Below are 19,795 nucleotides of genomic sequence, written 5' to 3'. Positions count from 1 at the left end.
GTAAAGATGGCGGATTCCACAGCTCTGGGTGTGAGGTGAGGCAGAACATCATGGCGGAAGGGCCATAAGTGTTGCTCTATTCATGCAGCCAGGAAGCAGAGAGAGGGGAAAGGGCTGCAGGGAAGAGTAACCCTTCCAGAGCTCTCCTTGAGTGACCCAGCTCCTCCAGCCATGCCCCACCTGCCACAGTTACCACCCAGTCACTCCATTCAAACTAGGGCACTCTGATGAGGTTACTGCTCTGCAACCCCATCCAAGAATATTCTCTTAATATTCGTGCATTAACAGGAGCTTTGGGGGGACACCTCGTATCCAAACCAAAACACTTCCAAACTCTAAAATAGCCAATGGGCGTGGTTTTCAGACATTAAGTTTGTGATGATTTATTACAGCAGCAACAGGACAGTGACACCCCCTTTCTTCACCATGGTTGATTTTAGGACTGTCAGCAGAAGAGTCCATTGTAGATAAACTTCCTATTTTCATGTCACCCTGTTTACTTGGCCACTGGCTGAGAAGATACCAGCACTCCAGGTGCTGAACACCCTCTTACTAGTTTTTCACAAACGTATCCAGTATAGTACTTTGAAGAAATGTGCAAACAAGGCCTCTGGCCTTGAGCTGGGCTTCACAGAGATGTCTACATTTTTGAGATAAGTTACAAATGGGCTCCATGGTAACAGCTGGCAGGGGGAGGATACAAAGAAGAGAAGAAGCTCTCCCCTTCTCAGGTGTTGTCCTTGAAGTGTTAACTTGCCCAGAACAGTGAAAGAAAAAGCTGCTTTTATGTGAACTTCTGCAGACTGTGAACTTCTGAGCCCCTCCCCTTACATGCTGGTATAAAACTCTGAAACTCCCTGAACTCGGGGTTCAGGGGATTGATTGATTACAGCAAAAGCTGTGCCCTCTGAGCCTGGCTGCAGCCAAATAAAACTGTTTCCTGCTATCTTCAGTGCCTTGCCTCACCTGTCCTTACAACATTCCTACAAGAGGAAATAGGGCAGGCTGCACAGAGACAGCCAAAGCCAAGATGGTAGATGTTGTTGGGTTCTAAGAGAGTCACCAACAGTGGAAGTCCATGAAGCTGATTAAACCCGTGACTTGGCATGGCCCAAGAAATGGGCTTCCGTTTGCCAACAGGGAGAGTCAAAGCAGTTGGTGTGGAGTGGGGAGAGACTTGGATGCTGGCCCGTGTTGTAGGGTATCCCAAAGGCTACCCTTAAATCTAATATGGGTTGTGTCCTGCTGGGACAATGAGAAATCATCCTAGATATAGCAGGCAGTGGGCATTAGGATATGACCCAGGGGCATTAGGGATGGAAGCTTAACCACCAAGGAATGGAATGTTCTTGGTAGAGGGAGGCACATTTCTGGGTTACCTGTTACCTGGATGATGAGTGAACGTGGGGCCAGGTGAATCATTCAGTCTGGCTCTGGGGCAAGAATTGGAAAGCTGTGGGGACTGTTGTCCTGTGATAGAAACTCTGGAAACTTCTGTTCCTTCATCTGTGAAATGGGTTGAACATAGTACCTACCTCACAGGGTTGTAATTAGACTTAAGGAGATAATCCTTGCAAAATGCTTAGTGTCCTGCTGTCACACAGCACTCGGCTGAAAGCTATAATTATATCAAACTGCAGCTTAATTGGAAATCCAGTGGGGAGAAGGCTCTTTGATAAACAGGTGGGTGGAGGTCTGTTGAATGCAAGTAGTGAGGTGAGTCAGTTGGCTGGAGGGAACAGGTCCCTCAGGAAGTCCTGCGGATGGATCCCCACAGATGATCTGTGGTCAGCAGCAGATGCTCAGGCCCTAAGAGCTGCCCAAGGTTGTCCTCATATATATGCACACAGGTGATGATGCTCACCCCAACAAGGACAAGCCTTGGGACCTGACAGCCATCTCATCTCTGTCCCTGTAACAATGAGCAGGTCTCTGGCACATAGCACTGATGACAAGTGGCCAGGCAGTCCAGTGTTGAGGATTCAGTCCTAAGGCCAAACCAGAACAGAGCATCCTCAAGACACAGCAGGAGCACAGGGACCCAGGGTTGAGGCCCAGCCAGGTGAGGCCAGAGAGGTCAGGCCTGAACTAGGTGGGATCACTCGAGGAGACCCAAGGGGAAGAACAGGACTGGACACAAGAGAGTCAGGGCTGGCCGTGCAGCTCAGTGGTAGAGTTGGCCTAGCATATGTGACGCCCTGGGTTTCATTCCTAGCACTGCCAAAACAAACAATCAGGGAAGCTCAGTAGCAAAGGCCCTGCTTAGCCTTCAATAGGCCCCAGGTTCCATCCCCAACACTTGCAAAAAAAACCAACATCAGGGTCAGAAGACAAGTCAGCAGGAGAAAAGCATGAGACAGCTCCCCAACAACCAATCAAGGGCCTAGGGGCCCATGAATGCTTCCACTGGCTATCCATGTTGAGGTGTACATGAGTTGGCCTGTCTAACATTGTCAAACTTTCCAGGCTCTTGGAAGTGTTTGGGGAAACATTTAAATGCAGCTTTGATTTTCACATCAAAATGAGTTCCTGCCAGGCACTGTTATCCCAGTGGCTTGGAAGGCTGAAGCAGGAGGATTGCAAGTTTGAGGCCAACCTCAGCTACTTAGTGAGGCCCTGTCTCAAAATAAAGGGCTGGGGATATGGCTCAGTGGTAAAGCACTCCTGGGTTTAATCCTTGGTACCAAAAATAATTTTTTAAAAATGTAATTCCAAAGGTATGAGGAAAACATGGAGTTCTATAAAATTAACCTTACATCATTTTATACTCAGTGGAAAAGTGGGATAATTTTTTTATGGTGGAAAATCAGACTTCACTAACACAGCCAAAGAGCCATCAGATTCCTACCAGTTCTGCAACTTCTATTATGTTTGTGAAGAAAATGTTCACAAAATCCTTCTGTTAGAAATGAAAGAGGACTTTTCGTTATCAGAAAAACAGGAGTTTTTGTTTGTGTTTTTAGTACTGGGGATGGAACCCAGGGCCTCAAGAATGCTAAGCAAGTGCTCCACCACTGAGCCATATCCCCAGCCCCAGCCAGGTTCTTTTTTAAATGGATCCCCACATTACCTAACATGGTCCTGGTTTCAAATTGTCCTAAACATCAATTTTCACATAGTTAAAACCCACATTTTCATCAGCACCAACAAAAAGTAGTAAAATTGTGGAAAAGTTTTGTTCCAAAACCACAAAAGAACTAACCAGTGGTATTAGGTAAAATTTTCTCCCTTAGATTTATCTGAATTCAAACATAAAAAAAAATGTTCCTATCATCATTAAAATATTTATGTGTTATGAAGGACATGCTACTAAAATTGCAGGTCTATCAATTCAAAATATTAATAAACTGACTTTGGAGAAGCCAAACTTGAAAGAGCTGTAGCAGAGTTTAGAAAAAAAAGAAAATCTGAAATTTTGTAGCTTCTACAAAGAAAATTGCAATCGATAATTGCTAATGACAGTATAGACAAATCTTTTTTTTTTTTTTTTGAACCAATCATTGAACTCACGGGTGTTTAATCACTGAGCCACATTCCCAGAGGCAGGGTCTTGCTAAGTTGCTTAGGGCCTCACCAAGTTGCTAAAGCTGTCTTTGAACTCCAGATCCTCCTGCCTCAGCCTCCCGAACCACTGGGATTACAGGCGTGTACTACTGCACCTGGCAGTATAAACAAATTTTAAAGCATCTGTTGATTATTCTAATTTCAATAAGGGGGAAAAATCTCTGAATGGGTTCATCTGAAGAAAGCTTAGAATCTTTTAAAACTCCATCTGCCTTCTTTATGGTAGTCTGACATCATTCTTATTTTTTTCTCAGTGAGAACAGTAGACAAAAGGAACAAGCAACATTACCTCCATCCAAATCAAGAAGAGCTGGATGCACATAAAAATCATCATAAGAACATAAAGTCATTGGTCTACTCATTTCTAGGAAATTGAGACTGTTTTATTAGTTATCCAATTTAAAGGGCCAGAAAAGTAATTGACCATTGAAACCAGAAAACGTCTCTTAAGAATTTAAATTAAATTTCTGAGATGGATCGAGATTTTTTGGAAATTGCAAAGAAGAAGGACTATTGTACAAGCTGAGCTCTTCAAACAAGTACATGAATACCCACGTGATCTTTCCATCAACCCATAATGGTGAACGGTGAAAATAGCATCTCAAATAATGACTATCAAGCATCCATTTTGTTGGTGAACTTTATGTGCATTTCAATTAATGCTTTTCATTTTGATGTAGCTCATACATTAAATAGATGACCAATTTTCATTTTTATGCCTAAGACTTTTACAAATACAGAACCAAGAGGCAAGCACGTGTTGGAGGCCAACAATGAACTAAGTGTTTCATTTTCCCCAGATCCTGACAGCTCTAGGAGCTGAGCATCGCCCTCTTGATTGATTTTACAGATGAAGAAACTCAAAGCTCAGACCAGGAAGTAATTTGCTTCCACAGCTGGTATGAGGGACAGATGTATATTTAAAACCAAGTCTGTTCCACTGCAAATGCCAGAGTAAGGTTTTGAACATCAAGCCAACTTGCTAAAGTTACAAATCAAATGCAAAAATGCTTGTTGGATTTTGTGACCAGATTTCCAATTTGAGAAGTAGAATCACTGTCACACTGTCATTATAAATGATACTGAATCGATATAGGAGACAGATCACGCAGAAGCATGGGAGAGGGCGTCCCAAAAGGAGGGGTCAAGTGAGTAGAGTTGAAATAAACCCATAGTTTAGACAGTCTTCTTTGGGGTCGGGTTACAAGTGATACATAATGGGAAGAGTGAGAAATTGGGGTTTAAAGAGACAACCACACATATTCCCTTCGTCTTCCTACCCAAACCTTCCTCAAAAGGAAGACCAATAGAGGAGAGAAGAGAAAATGACAGGGAAGAGAGAAATGGGGATAGAATGAGGATAGAAATCAAATTCCTTATATGTATCATGTGTAGAAAATACCAAGCAAAAAAAATAGAGGCTGAGGATGCAAGCTCCCGGGTTTCAGCCTCAGCGCGCGACTGCGCATGCGCAACCCACAAATGAATGACAAAGACCTAGAGGATGGGTAAGGCTGTGACAGCGGGGGAGGGAGGGTGGTGGTGATCTGAAAGAAAATGGAAGGCAGATGCTAAAAGGACAATTGGCCAGACAAGTAGAGAATGGCAGAGTCGAGGAGTCTGCAAAGGGGGAATGTCAACGTGACCTGGACCAGTCATCCAGACAGGCTCCAGACTGGGGATGTGTCAAGTCTGTTCGAAGGCTCCAAACAGGGGATCTGTGGAAAGTCTGTATGCACAGCAGTTTAGCTGGATATCTGGGTTCCTTCAACCACCCACACTCCCAGGCAGGTGACCCTTCCTTCCTCCCCATCATCTCTTTTGAAGGACTTTCCCAGAGACAAGCCCTCACACAACTTCAGAGATACCCAGATAAAACAGGCTGCTCTCTGGGGACCACCTTCAGTGAAGCCGACCTGCTCTGAAGCGCCACTCCACACATCATTTCCAATCTTTTTTTTTTTTTCGGGGGGGGGGGTACTGGGAATTGAACCTGGGGTGCTTAATCACTGAGCCACTTCCCCAGCCCTTTTCATATTTTATTTTGAGAAAGGGTTTTTTCTAAAATGCTAAGGCTGCCTTTGAACTTGCTATCCTCCTGCCTCGGCCTCCCCAGCCACCAGGATTACAGGCTTGGGCCACCGCAGCTGCATCTAATTAGCTTTTCAGTTAGTGCTTCACTCTTAAATATCAGCAAAAAGCCAAGGTTAATAGCCATTTTGTGAGAGCCTCCATCATGAAAGTGGAGACGCAGGGGGAAATTGATAAACAAAGAAAACAATGAAAATACAAGCAGCAGAATTTTTAAAATGATGCTCATGTCAGGTACAGTGGCACAGCTTGTAATCCCAGATACTCTGGAGAAGCTAGATGCCTGTCACCCTGCACCCAAGTCAACTCAGAAAGAATCAGAGACCTAGGAATTAGATCAGAAACTACGCAACTCCTAGAAGAAAATGTAGGGTCCACACTTTAACATATAGGCACAGACAATGACTTTCTCAATAGCACCTCTAAAGCTTAGGAAATAATAGCAAGAATTAAAGGAAATAATTGGAAATGTAAACAGAGAACCTTTACATGGAAGAAAGGCTTTGCCACTTACTCTTCTGACAGAGAGTGAATATATAAAGAATATATAAAGAACTCAAAAAGCTTTACACCCCAAAAGCCAAACAACTCAATTGATAAATGAGCAAATTAATTAAAAAACACTCCTCAAAAGAAGAAATACAAATGGCCAATAAAACATATGAAAAATGTTCAGCGTCTTTAGCAATTAGGGAAATGCAAATCAGAACTAAGCTTTTTCTCTCTCCAGTTAAAATGGTAGCTATAAGAAATTAAAACAATAGTAAATGCTGGAGAGAATGTGGAAGAAAAGGTACACTTTTTCACTGTTGGTGGATTATAAATCAATACAACCACTGTGGAAATCCGTATGGTGGTTCTTCCTATGAACCACCATATGACCCAGCTCTGCCACTCCTTGGTATTTAGCCTGAAGAATTAAAATCATCTTGACTACAGTGATTCGTGCATACCCACGTTTACAGCAGCACAATTCACAATAGCCAAACTATGGAACCAGGCTAGGTGGCCATCAATGGATGAATGGATAAAGAAAATATATATACACAATGGAGGTTTAGTCAGCCATAAAGAAAAATAAAATTATGTCATTTGCAGGAAAATGGATGGAACTAGAGACCATTATGTTTAGCAGAATAAGCCCAAGGGTCCTGTTTTCTCTCATATGTGGAAGCTAGAGAAGAAAAAGAAAAAGAATTAGGGGCCAGGGAATCTCATGAAAATCTAAGGAAAACCAGAAGAGAAAATGGACCAGGGGGAAGAAAAAGAGGAGGGAAAGGGGAACAACATTGGCCAAATTATACTTTTGTGCTGTGTGCATGTACGAATATGTAACAACAAATCCCACTGTTATGTATAATTATAATGCATCAATAAAAAATGTGGGAGGCTGAGGCAGGAGGATCACAAGTTCAAAGCCAGCCTCAGCAACAGCAAGGCCCTAAGCAACTCAGGGAGACTCTGTCTCTAAATAAAATACAAAATAGGGCTGGGGGTGTGGCTAAGTGGTTAAGCACACCTAAGTTCAATCCTTAGCACAAAGAAAAGAAAAAGAAAAATGGAGCTATATGTGCTTATGGCTGGGAATGTAGCTTGGTGGGTAGAGCACTCGCCTAACATACCAGAGACCCTGGCACATGCCTATAATCCAGCAACTCTGGAGGCTGAGGCAGGAGGATCACAAAATAACAACAAACCTATCATATAGCAGTTCCCAGTATTGGAGTCACCAAATTGAAAGGGCCTCCCATGTATCAACCTATAAGTAAAAGAAAAAATACCTGTAGGGTGATTGCCTATCACCAATAAATGTTAAAGTATTGAGGAAAAATTCTAAAGATATCATATAAAAGGAAGAGGAATTGAAATAACATTGAACTTCTCAAAGAAACACTAAACTCTGATAGGCAATAGAGCACTGCCTTCAATAGTCTATGGGAAAATTATTTGCAATGTAGGATTCTAGATAGAATAAGACATTTTCAGATGCATATGTTCTCAAAAGTACACTTCTCATGAATACTTCTTTTGGGGGGGGATTACTGGGTATTGAACCCAGAGATGCTTTACCACTGAACTACACCCCCAGCCTTTTTTTTTTTTTTAGACAGGGTCTTGCTAAATTGCTGAGGCTGGCCTTGAATTTGCAATCCTCCTGCCTCAGTCTCCCAAATCACTGAATCTACAGGCACGTGCCACCACACCCAGCTCATACATACATTGTTAGGAAGCCCTAGAAGATTGGCCCAGCAAAATGAAAAAGTAAACCGAGAAAAGAAGGGGATCATAGAAAGAGAGACATGGGAAAGAAGAGGTAGGAAGTTCAGAGATAGTCTCAGAACAGCAGCTCTGTAGCAGACCTGGAAAGTAAGGAATTGGAAAGGGAGACAGCGAGTGGGAGGTATGCCCAGAAAAAAATTAGGATGAGGTGTTTGGGCATGCGGAAAGTCCATGGATTGGTTCATGATTGTGATTTTGCAGCATTTGGGATGGAGTCAGGTGAGCTACATACAAAAGCAGGCAAATGCTGGTTCCACTGCTGGCTCTTAGTTCAACCCATCAGCCATCAGCCTCTCTGAACTATTTGGCTAATGTTTCAGGCAATATTTCAGGTTCAATACCACCACTGAGTAATATTCCCAGCCCATATGATCTTGTAACATCTATGAAGACAAAGGTCTTAGATTTTCTTGTTTAAAGTGAAAACCCAGATGGATGAGGTGGCACATGCCTGTAATCCGGAGGCTGAGGCAGGAGGATCACAAGTTTGAGGCCAGCCTCAGCAACTTGGCAAGGCCCTAAGCAACTCAGCATGACCCTGTCTCTAAATAAAATATTTTTAAAAGGGTTGGAGAAGTGACTCAGTGGTTAAGCACCCTTGAGTTCAATCTCCAGCACCAAAAAAGAAAATGACAATTTGACAGAACACTCTCTCTTCCATCCAGTGAATGCTCTGTGATCCTTGTGAATGCCTCAGCTCTCTTGTGACCATGAGGACACAGTCAACAGGACCAAAGCCAACAGCTAAGGATGACACAGCAGAAAGACAAAAAAGACTTGGGTCTTTGCCAATATCACTGAGTCACTGAGTTAACCAACCCTGGAACTTCCCTAGCTCTGGAAGTTTTATGAAATGACAAACCTCATTATTATACATCATTTTGAGTTGAGCTTTGTGTTACTTGCGGCAAAAACACCCAGACAGGCATGGACTGTTGGTTGGCCACAGCTAAGAGATCATGTGACCTAGTTCTGACCCATGAGATGTATGGGAAAGTCCACCTGGAACTTCGGGGAAGGACCCTGCCACACACCTGCTGCCACAGCAGAATAAAAGAGAAAAGCGTAAAAGGAGAAATTACTTCTCCTCCTGCTTTGACTGATGTGAAAATGTGACTCTCAAAATTGCTCAACCATCTTGTGACTATCAGAAGCAAAACTAAATGTGAAAACCAAGCCACTGAGGATGGCAGAATAGAAGCAGAGAATGGACAGGGTTCTGGTGACTTTGCCAATCCTTGATTGCCAATCCATTGATGATATATATATAGATATAGATATAGATATAGATATAGATATAGATATGGTTAATGGACCTTTACTTATATGTGGTGCTGAGAATCAAACCCAGGGCCTTACACATGCGAAGCAAGTGCTCTACCACTGAGCCACAATCCCAGCCCAACTTTCCAGGTCTTGTTAAGTAAGCAACAAGTCGCCTTGTGGTTGAAGCCCCAGCTGGTGAGATGGGTTCCCTGTTACTGGCATCCTTACTGCTATACCCACATTTCACAGAGCTGTTGAGTAAGAAAGGAGATGTGGCTACTGAACGCAATCTAACTGAGCAGCAAATATTCACATGGTCACAATAATAGAAACATGGGATGTTGTTTTAATCAAACATTATAAATTAGCCCTTTGGGGAGAAAAATAGGATTGGTTTTGGGGAAAAGGCCAAGTCCTCATCGCAATGACAGGAAGTCACAGATTAGGTTGGAATTTTAAAGGTAGAACATGGTGGCTTAAGTGTACTAGTTAGAATTATTGGGGGCTGGGGCTGGGGCTCAGTGGTAGAGTGCTTGCCTGGCATGTGTGAGGCACTGGGTTCAATCCTCAGCACCACATGTGAGTAAATAAATAAAATTAAAAAAAAATAAAAGATCCATTGACAACTAAAAAATATTTTAAAAAATAAAGAAAGAAAGAAAAAATAAGAAACAGCAATAGTACATGTCAGGAGAAAGCAAAGTCAGAGCCAAAAGTACTTTGAAAGAGAAGACAGAGATGGCAGAGGTCAAGGAGGGCATTAGGACCCTCTTACATCTATTTGACTCTTAAAAATTGAATGCCTGGCTGGGTGCACATGCCTGTAATCCCAGTAGCTGGGGAGGCTGAGGCAGGAGGATCACAAGTTCAAAGCCAGTCTCAGCCACTTAGCAAAGCCCTAAGCAACTCAGTGAGACCCTCTCTAAAGAAAATACAAATAGGGCTGGGGATGTGGCTCAGTGGTAAGCGCCCCTGGGTTCAATCCCCAGGGCCAAAAGAAAAGAAAAGAAAATTTAATTATAAACTAAATCAAATAATGTTGTAGATATTGCAGTCAAATTTTTATTTTATTATTTTATTTTATTTATGCAGTACTAAGGATTGAACCCAGGGGCATTCTGCCACCAAACTACATTCTCTTTTATTTATTTATTTATATGCCTATCATTTATTTATTTATTTTTGGTACCAGGGATTGAACCCAGGGGTGCTTTACAGCTGAACCACATCCCCGGCCCATTTTTATATTTTATTTAGATACAGGGTCTCCCCAAGTTGCTTAGGGCCTCGCTAAATGGCTGAGGCTGGTTTTGAACTCACAATCCTCCTGCCTCAGTTCCCAAACTGCTGGGATTACACTCTGTTTATTTTTATTTTGACACAGGTTCTCATTAACTGTCCAAAGGTAGGCTCCAGCTCCCAATCCTCCTGCCTCAGCCTCCAGAGTAACTGACTTTATATTTATGTGTCACCATGTCAAATTATATTAATAAAACCACACCAAAGGAAAACAAACCAAGAAGAAAATGAATTTTTGCCAGGCACAGTGACGCACACCTGCAATCCCAGCTACTCAGAGGCTAAAACAGGAAGATTGCAAGTCGGAGGCCAGCGTCAACAATTAGCAAGACCTTGTCTCAAAATAAAAAATAAAAAGGGCTGGGGACGGGGCTCAGTGGTAGAGCACCCCTGGATTCAATCCCCAGCGCCACACCCACACATATAAAAAAGGGTTTTTATGTAGTAGATTAGTCATTAACATGCTCTAACATCCTTTCATAATTATAAAGATGGGTAGAAATTACAAAGAGCAGGCTGTTAGAGGTGTGTGGTTTCAGGCATTTTTGATGAACATAGAAAATGTAGTGAGGAAGCCTGAAATTTTAGCTTCCAATTCAAGGTTTCCGCTTGTCAATTTCCAGATATTAGTTTTGTGAGCATCACATGGTCGGTAAGGAAGCTCAAGAGCCCCGCTGGGGAACCAGGAGCACCCACAGAACAGAAACAGAAGAGCACAAGAAAGGGGTCAAGTGGAGCTAATGAGTGAGCAGGGGTAGGGGGCTACAGCCCAGAGGGCCCCAGACAATGGATGGTGTTTTAGGAGGCAGCAAGAAGGATGGCCGGGTTCCAAGTAAAATAAATAAGACAACAGGCATTAATGTAGGAAGGCTCTTTTACAGAGCACCCCACACCATCAGAACCAGACAATGAGCCTTCTAAGTAATTTGAGGCCTAGGTTCCACCCTCGGCACTAAAGAAAGAGGGATAGGAAAGAAAGGAAGAGGGAAGGGAAGATAGAAGGAAGGAAAGGAACCAAGAACCTAGTAGGAAAAAAAGAACAAAGAAAACACACAGATATCACTAACCAAAAGAACAGAAATGCAAGTGGATCTTAATATAAGAAGATTCAAAGGCGTAAGAAGAAATACCCGGGCCAGGTATCAGGGCGCATGCCTGTAATCCCAGCGACTTGGGATGCTGAGGCAGGAGGATTCCAAGTTTGAGGCCAGCCTCAGCAACTTAATGAGACCCTGTCTCAAAATAAAAAAAATAAAAAGGGCTAGGGATGGGGCTCATTGGTAGAGCGCCCCTGGGTTCAATTCCTAGTACCAAAAAAAAAAAAGCAGTAAATTCCATTCTCTTCCTTCACATTTGCAAAGCTCAAAAAGTTTGGTTACCCTGTATGGCCAGCAGAATTCTAAGACAGGACTCCAAAGCCCCACCACCTCATGTGCACAAACCTTCTTCCCAGGTCTATCTAAGTGGGGTGATGAAGGAATTTTGCAGATCTTATTAAATTCCCAAATATAATGACCATAAGATTACCCTGGTGCACGTGATCTAGTCCCATATAGGCCCTTTGAATCCAGACCTAGAGGTCAGAGAGAGAAAGCAGGAACCCAAACACTGGGATGATGTGCTTTGGTCCCCTGGAAGGTAGAGGAGGCATCTGTGTGAGCCAGCAAGCAGAGCCAAATCAGCAATAAGTTAGGAAGTAAATACTTCCTCAGGGCCTCCAGAAAAGACTTCAGCTCTGTGAACACTTGAATCGTGACCTTGTGATCCCTAGATAGAGGACCGAGCCATGAGATGCCAAGCTTCTGACCCACGGAACTGCAAACTAATAAATGGGTGTTGTTTTGAGTCACGGAGTTTATGGTAATGTGTTTCACAGCAACTGAAATTTAATATGCTGTTTAAGAGGGTGTGGGAAAACTGGCACATTCATTTATTGTTGGTTGGCATGTAAGTAGGTATAACCTCTATGGATGGCAAATTGGTAATAAGTATGAAAATTAAAATTGTTCATCCCATTGACCGGGCAACTCCACCTTCCGAGATCTGTCCTACGGATACATCCACTCATGAGCAAGGTGATCAACAAACAAAGATATATATTGCACCTTTGTTTCTAATAACAAAAGATTACACATGACCTAAATATGTATCAGTATATAGGCTAACTAAATACATGATGGTATAAATCTCCATAATGAGGCCACTCTTTATACACTGACACAAAAAGACCTCCAGGAACTATTTTTAGGTAAAACTGCAACGTTTAGGGTGGTGTATAAAAGATTCCTACTGATATTGAGGGGGAAAAAAAGAAAAATATAATCAGATATGTTGGTAAATGCATAGGATATTTCTGGAAGATAAACCAGAAACTAGTACCAAGGGTCGCCTCTGGGGAGGGGACCCGTAAAGGAGGGACTTGGTTTCCAGTTGACCTTTGTTCTCTTTCAAGAACAAAGAGGCATTTGTAGTACCTGTTTTGAAAAATAAATACAAATGAAAGAACAAGATTAGCTCTGCCTTTGTGGGTACTTAAGAGAATAAAGACAGATTTCTAGAAAGGGAGAAAGGAAAGTGGGGGGCAGGGAGGAAGGTAAAAAGGGGCAATGTGGGGTCCTTGCTGCCACTTCCCCTCTGTTCAAATGAATACAGTCATGGAACTATGGGACAGGGTCTGAGCAATGCGTCACTAGCCTATTTTGTCATTGTGCAAACATCAGAGTGTACTCATACAAAGATGGCCATGGTATCATTGGGCTATATAATCTTAAGGAACCACACCATATATGTGCTCCATTGTTGACTGAAACATTGCTATGGGGCACATGATTGTCCTTCTCTTGTATTTTATGTCAACACTATTGTTCATTTTCAGATAAATGTCCACTTACGAATGGACACAGAGACGTCCCTATGGAGAATGGCTTCCTGGAGCTGACGCAGTAGGTGCCCCACCAATATTTCCTGTGTGAGAGGCTGGTGGATGCTTTATCCAAGTGCTTTCCCTCACCATATTGGGGCAGAAATGTTATGAGTGTGCCAAAAGATGTCTAAACTCTGGCTAAAATGCCAGCATTTCAATATTAGGTGTTGTCCCTTTTTGCAGTCGACAGCAGCAGGGACAGAATGCTGGGGCATTTATTTATTTTATAATAAAGTATAGAATAAAAAATAGGCTTTGTGTTAGATGGTTTTGCTAATGTAAGTGCTCTGTGCACATTTAAAGCAGAATTGGCTAGGCCTACTCAATGCATTTTTGACTTATAATATTTTCATTTATGGGAGTGGGGGAGAGGTGTGTCTCCAGGATCCTTCCCTTCTAGAAAGCTCTGGGGGTGGAGTGAAGGGCATCAGCAGCCCCTTGATGGCACTACACTGAGGTATCCTTCTGAAAACCCAACCTACAGTCAACTGCAAATCAAATTCTTCACATTCCAGTTGTAGCCTTTCTTTTCCAATTCAATATTAGTCCCTAGCTATGTAGTCGAGGAGGCTTTGTGTTAAGCCACCCTAATTTGGGGAATGGGACGGAAAGGGGTGAGCATTATAACTCTGCCTTCAAGACTCATCTCTTAAAAACAAAATGAAACAAAAATATAACCACCTTCAAAATCACATGCAAAAAAAGAAAAGTGAGTCTGGCGCGGTGGTGCACGCTTGTAATCCCAGTGGCTCAGGAGGCTGAGGCAGGAGGATCGTGAGTTCAAAACCAGCCTCAGCAACAGTGAGGTGCTAAGCAACTCAGCGAGACCCTGTCTCTAAACAAAATACAAAATAGGGCTGGGGATGGGGCTCAGTGGTTAAGTGCCCCTGAGTCCAATCCCCTGTTACCAAAAACAAAAAAAAAAAAAGCAAAAGGGATAACTGACTGAAGGAAGGAAGGGTTTGGTTCTATTCAACTCCACGTTCATTTTGCCATTACGTGCATTAGATTTTTGTGCTTTCGTCCTTTCCCTCTAAAGTAATTTAAAATCTTCCTTGGTAACTACTGTTTCCTACTTTCTACTCTCGTTTGTGACAACTTGGTGGGTTCCTTCTCTAATTGTCTTAAATCTCATTCCACTGGTGGCAGAAGGTGTCTAGCCTTCTTTTCTCATGTCTAAACTTTGCTCTTTTCCACAGTGACCAACATGGAAGTCGCAGTTAACACTGAATAAAAGACTAGAATGAAAATGCATACATGTACATATACATTGTCATATATATATGATTGACTAACATACATATATACATACATATGTGTATGTACATATATATACATATATATGTACGTTGTCAATTAACCATGGGTTTATCTGGGCAGAAGCCCATCTTAAGTCAAGGAGCAGTTCTACACAGCTTCTCACACCCATATTCCTTTCCCCGTGTTGGTCCCGTCACCAATCTGGCTCCCTCTTCTGTGCTTCACCAACTTGGGCTTCAGATCTAACATAGCCCAAGGCTTCTGTTTGGTGAAACTTTCATGATCCACCTCGCCTAAGTTGGGGGTTGTTTGTCTATGATCCCAGAGCCCCTGCTTGCATTCTCTATTGCCTTAATTTTCCCCAAAAAGCAAATGTTGGCTCAAGGATTTGGGTGCAGTTGGTTTATTTGAGATGTGGCCCCAGGAATCACAAATGAGAGAATAAAGAAAGGGAGACATGGGCAGGGGACAAAATACTCCAATTGGAATTACTCTATTGTACCCTTAAAAATAATTAAGAAAGGAACGGGGTGTGGTGGTGCACGCCTGTAATCCCAGCAGCTCAGGAGGCTGAGGCAGGAGGATCATGAGTTCAAAGCCAGCCTCAGCAACTTAGCAAGGCCCTAAGCAACTCAGTGAGATTCTGTCTCTAAGTAAAATATTTTTTAAAAAGGGCTGGGGATGTGGGTCAGTGATTAAGCACCCCTGGGTTCAATCCCCAGTACCAAAAAAAAAAGGGGGGGGGCGTGGGGGTTTAAGAAAGGATGAAGGAGGCTGGGGTTGTGGCTCAGTGGCAGAGCGCTTGCCTAGCGTGTGTGAGGAACTGGGTTCCATCTCAACACCAAAACTCAAAAACAAACAAACAAAAAAAGGTCTAGATGGTCAATTTTACATGGTGATGTTAACCGCAGTAGTAATAATGAGAAACAGTGTCCCACTAGAGGACAGAGCCGCTGGGGCATCCCTGGTTGTTAACTTTCTCCCCACCCCGCCCACAATTTGGGGTTGCCCCTCCACTTCCACCCAAGGCAAGAGAGGTTGGGAGAAGCAGGCACTTGAGGTAGGAGGTGTTTACCTATCTGATGCATCTAATGGTAAATTCAATGGGCCCAGGGGCTGTGGGGTGGGTCATCAGCTGCGTTTGTGACATCAACCCTATCACTTTCATAGCAGATTATGATTTTGCTTTTATTTCCTCCTCCCACTTTTCGCCTCTGTATTGACACCTTCAATCAGTAATGCTCCTGGGACACGGTGTTCATGAACCACTTACTAGATGGATGATAGATGAACGAGGTTGGAGTTCGTTACTGAGCTGAGGGAGAAGGTAGATTGGGGTATTCTAGGATCAAATGACAGCATTTAGAATGCTACTTTAATAATTTGGAGGAACAACTTTCATACGCAAAAATTGGCAGAAAGTAGGGGGCGGTGGCACATGCCTGTTACCCCTGTAACTCAGGAGGCTGAGGCAGGAGGATCACAAGTTCAAGGCCAGCTTCAGCAGCTTAGGGAAATGCTGACTCAAAATAAAAATTAAAAGGGCTGGGATGTAGCTCAGTGGTAAAATACCCCTGGATTCAATCCCTGGTACCACCCCCCCCTCAAAAAAAAACCCACAAGAGTTTCAAGTCATAAAAATCTCAACTTGGCAAACAAGACTGTTCTCTATCCACTTTGTCTTACAGGGAATGTCACTTGAAAAACATTTGTTTCTGTAATGCTGGTAGCACTGAAAGTGTCAGGAAGTGACTTCCTCAGTGTCCCCCTCTCAACCAAGGCCTATTCTCAATCCATCCCCCGAACTTCCCTCTAACACCAAACAGAGGGGCTATTTCATTTTCGTTTCTTCTTTAAGCTTAAGTGGCATTGAAAGTAACAACCAGGGCAAAACTCAAATTGCCCCAGACAGGAAGAACGAGTGCTAGCCAGTTACGTGGAAATCGGCTGTTGTATGTGTGTGCAGCCACCACTGTCCCTACTTAATTACCTGACACTCCCTCCTGGCCCAGTTCACAGACCTGGACCAGGCAGGCCTGGCCACGCAAGTGACCTGCCCACTGCCCTTGGGCCAATAGGTGTGCCTTCCTGTCTGGGCACTCCCACGGCCTCTGCCACGCTGGCACCTGGATTGGGCTACTTTGCCCCAGGTTGTGGAAGGGAACTGAGGTGTTTCCATGCCCTCTGGCCTGGAGCCAGGAGCCAGGACCTGGGCTGCATGCTGACAGGGAGAAGTCCCCTAAGTTATTAAAGGCCCGACTCACCTGTTCTACCTAGGCCCCAACTCACCTGCTCTACGTATCATAGGTGTGGCTTCAGCAGGGACCCTTCCCATAAGGGCTTGGGTGGCCCCAGAATGGGAATCTACTCCCCCCCAACCCCAGTGTTGGGGATCCAGGGCCTTGTTCATGCCAGGCAAGTGCCCCACCACTAACACCACCACCAGCAAGGGATCTTCTTTCCTCTCAGCCTGGAATGTAACAGGACTATTCTGTAGCAAATTCAGCCTGCCTCCCACCCACACAGTGCTCACGGAATGCCATAAACACAGCCCTTTTGACAAGGAGTAGCCTAACTGGCATGGAACTAAATGTCCTTGAAGCTCATGACTCCCCGGGCTTCTTTGACACTGCACTTTTGGGGTTTTCCTGTTCCACTTCCGGTCTCTGCTGTGCCTTGTCCTGTATCCTCCTCTCCTTGACTTAGAGTGTTCCGTCTTCTGCCCTAGTTTTCTCTAATTATGGGGCTCCCCACCCTGTTCATCCATGAGCTCACCAAGCTTTGCTTCAAGGATCATTTTTGAGAGCTGGAACTGTTGCTCATCTTTATTTCTTTCTCTTTTGTCCCCCTCTGCTTCCCAGGGCAGAACTTTCTAGAGGCTCAACGAAAGTTGACTCCCTAATCCCTACCTGTAGCCCAGTTTTCTCCTCTTTGCCTAAATCCAGCCAGAACAGAATGTCCTGTCCATGCCACACAGCTCCAGAGGGTGACTCTGGATGGTAATGCCCCTGCCCTCCTCTAGCTCACAACGCTGTACCCCCAAGACATTCCCCCCTGTGTTCCCCAGGTGCAGGGGAGAAGGAGGCTCAGTATAAGACACCGTCTTCTCTCAGAGACCCAAATGTGAATCTGGTTAAAAGTCTCTGGCTTCCGGTTTCCTTTCAATTTATCAACTTTCCACCCATTCTCTGGCAATAAGCCCAGAAAAGTAACCTTGGGACCCATTGCCAAAGTCTCTCCTTGCCCTTCTTCCATGTTTCTTCTCACACTTCCTAGGAACCAGAAGGGATGACCTTTGAGCTTTCACTTCCTCCAGGTCATATTTTCCTATTGCAAGGCAGCAAACCTCCTGTCCAAACTGATGTTGACAGGGAATGTCTTCTCTCTCCCATGGAGGAGACATTATAATCTGAGTTCTCTAGGGTTGATTTTTAATTTGCTCAAGAAATTTGGAAAACCTTCCCTTTTCCTGAGAAGATTGCTTCAAGCTATCCAGGCAGAAGGTGATTTAGATATGCAAGATGGGACTGAGGATATTGCTCAGTGGTAGAGTTCATGCTTGGCATGCACAAGGTCCTGGGTTCAATTCCCTATAACCCTCCACCAAAAATAAATAAATAAAAATAGAAAAATAAAATATCCTTAGTGAGATCTATCTCAGAATAAAAAATGAAAAGATCCGGGGACGCATCTTAATGGTAGAGCACCCCTGGGTTCAATCCCTAGTACCCAAGGAGGGGAAAAAAATTACCATATCCTGACATCACCCTAGAGCTACACACTGCAAAAGAGAAAAGTGCATTTATATTCTTCAATGTTGTGATTTCTACCCAACTTTTTTTTATCCTTTTATTTTGGAGGTGCTGAGGATGGAGCCCAGGGCCTCACACATGCTAAGTGAGCACCTTACTACTGAGCTCCATCCCCACCCTTCAACTTCTCAGCCTTTTATGGCTCATCCTGCCTTATGATGCACGATTGCATAATGCCAGGTTATAATCCTCAAACTGCTTTCTTCACATCACTGCAGTCTCTTTGTACTCCACATCCTCTACCACCATGTGTGCCAGCTTCTAGAGATGACTCCAGCCTCCAGCTCACCCCTACAAAGCCAACTCCCCCAATTTTACCTCGCGGGTCAGTAGGAGTTACCTCAGACTACACCCAGCATATGCCAAGGTCACTCCTACCTCCAAATCTTGCTAACTTGTTTTGGGCCTTGCTAAGTTGCTGAGGCTGACTTTGAACTCGTGATCCTCCTACTCCAGCCTCCCAAGATGCTGGGATTACAGGCACGCGCTACGGTGCCCAGAGTGTCTGTGGAAATCTTGCCCATGCTCCCAGGCTCAGTTCAGCTCCCTTGCCCCTCCCAGGTGCCAGCACCTTGACCCACAACGGCCTCACTGTCTCCTCACTTTTTTTGTTTTTCTTGCCTGCTGGGTATCAAACCTAGGGCTTCACACGTCTCAAAATAAAATTTAAAAATTAAGACTAGGGATGTAGCTCAGAGGTAGATTGCTCCTGGGTTCAACCCTTAGCACTTTGATAATAATAATAATATTAATAATAATAAAGAGAAATAAAAATAAAATACATAATTGATTGGTCTTTAGTGTATCCCACAGTTTTGCAGCCATCAAAGGATACTATGTAGTGTTAAAATATTTTCATCACCCTAAAAAGAAATGCCACACCCATTAGCAGTTACTTCCCATAACCTCTCCCCAAGTCCCTGGCAACCACTAATCTACTTTCTGTGTATTTGATTGCACTTATTCTGGACATTTCATATAAATGGAATCATACAGTACACAGTATGTGGCCTTTTGTGTTGGAAAACACAGCATACTGTTTTCAAGTTTCAGTACTTCATTCCTTTTAATGGCTCAATAATATTCCATGGTGTGGATATACCACTTTGTTTATCCATTAATCAGTTGATGGACATTTAGATTGTTTCCGCTTTGGAGCTATTGTAAGCAATGCTACTATGAACACCCATATACAAGTTTTGGGGAAGCTCTCTTTTCTCTTAGGTAGTTACTTAAGAATGGACTTCCTGGGGTGTATGGTAACCCTGTTTAACTTTTTTTTTGTACCAGGGATTGAACC

This window comes from Marmota marmota, unplaced genomic scaffold, assembly GCF_001458135.2.
Source record: "Marmota marmota marmota unplaced genomic scaffold, marMar, whole genome shotgun sequence".
Lineage (NCBI taxonomy): Eukaryota > Metazoa > Chordata > Mammalia > Rodentia > Sciuridae > Marmota > Marmota marmota.
Note: the sequence above shows the minus strand (reverse complement) of the source record.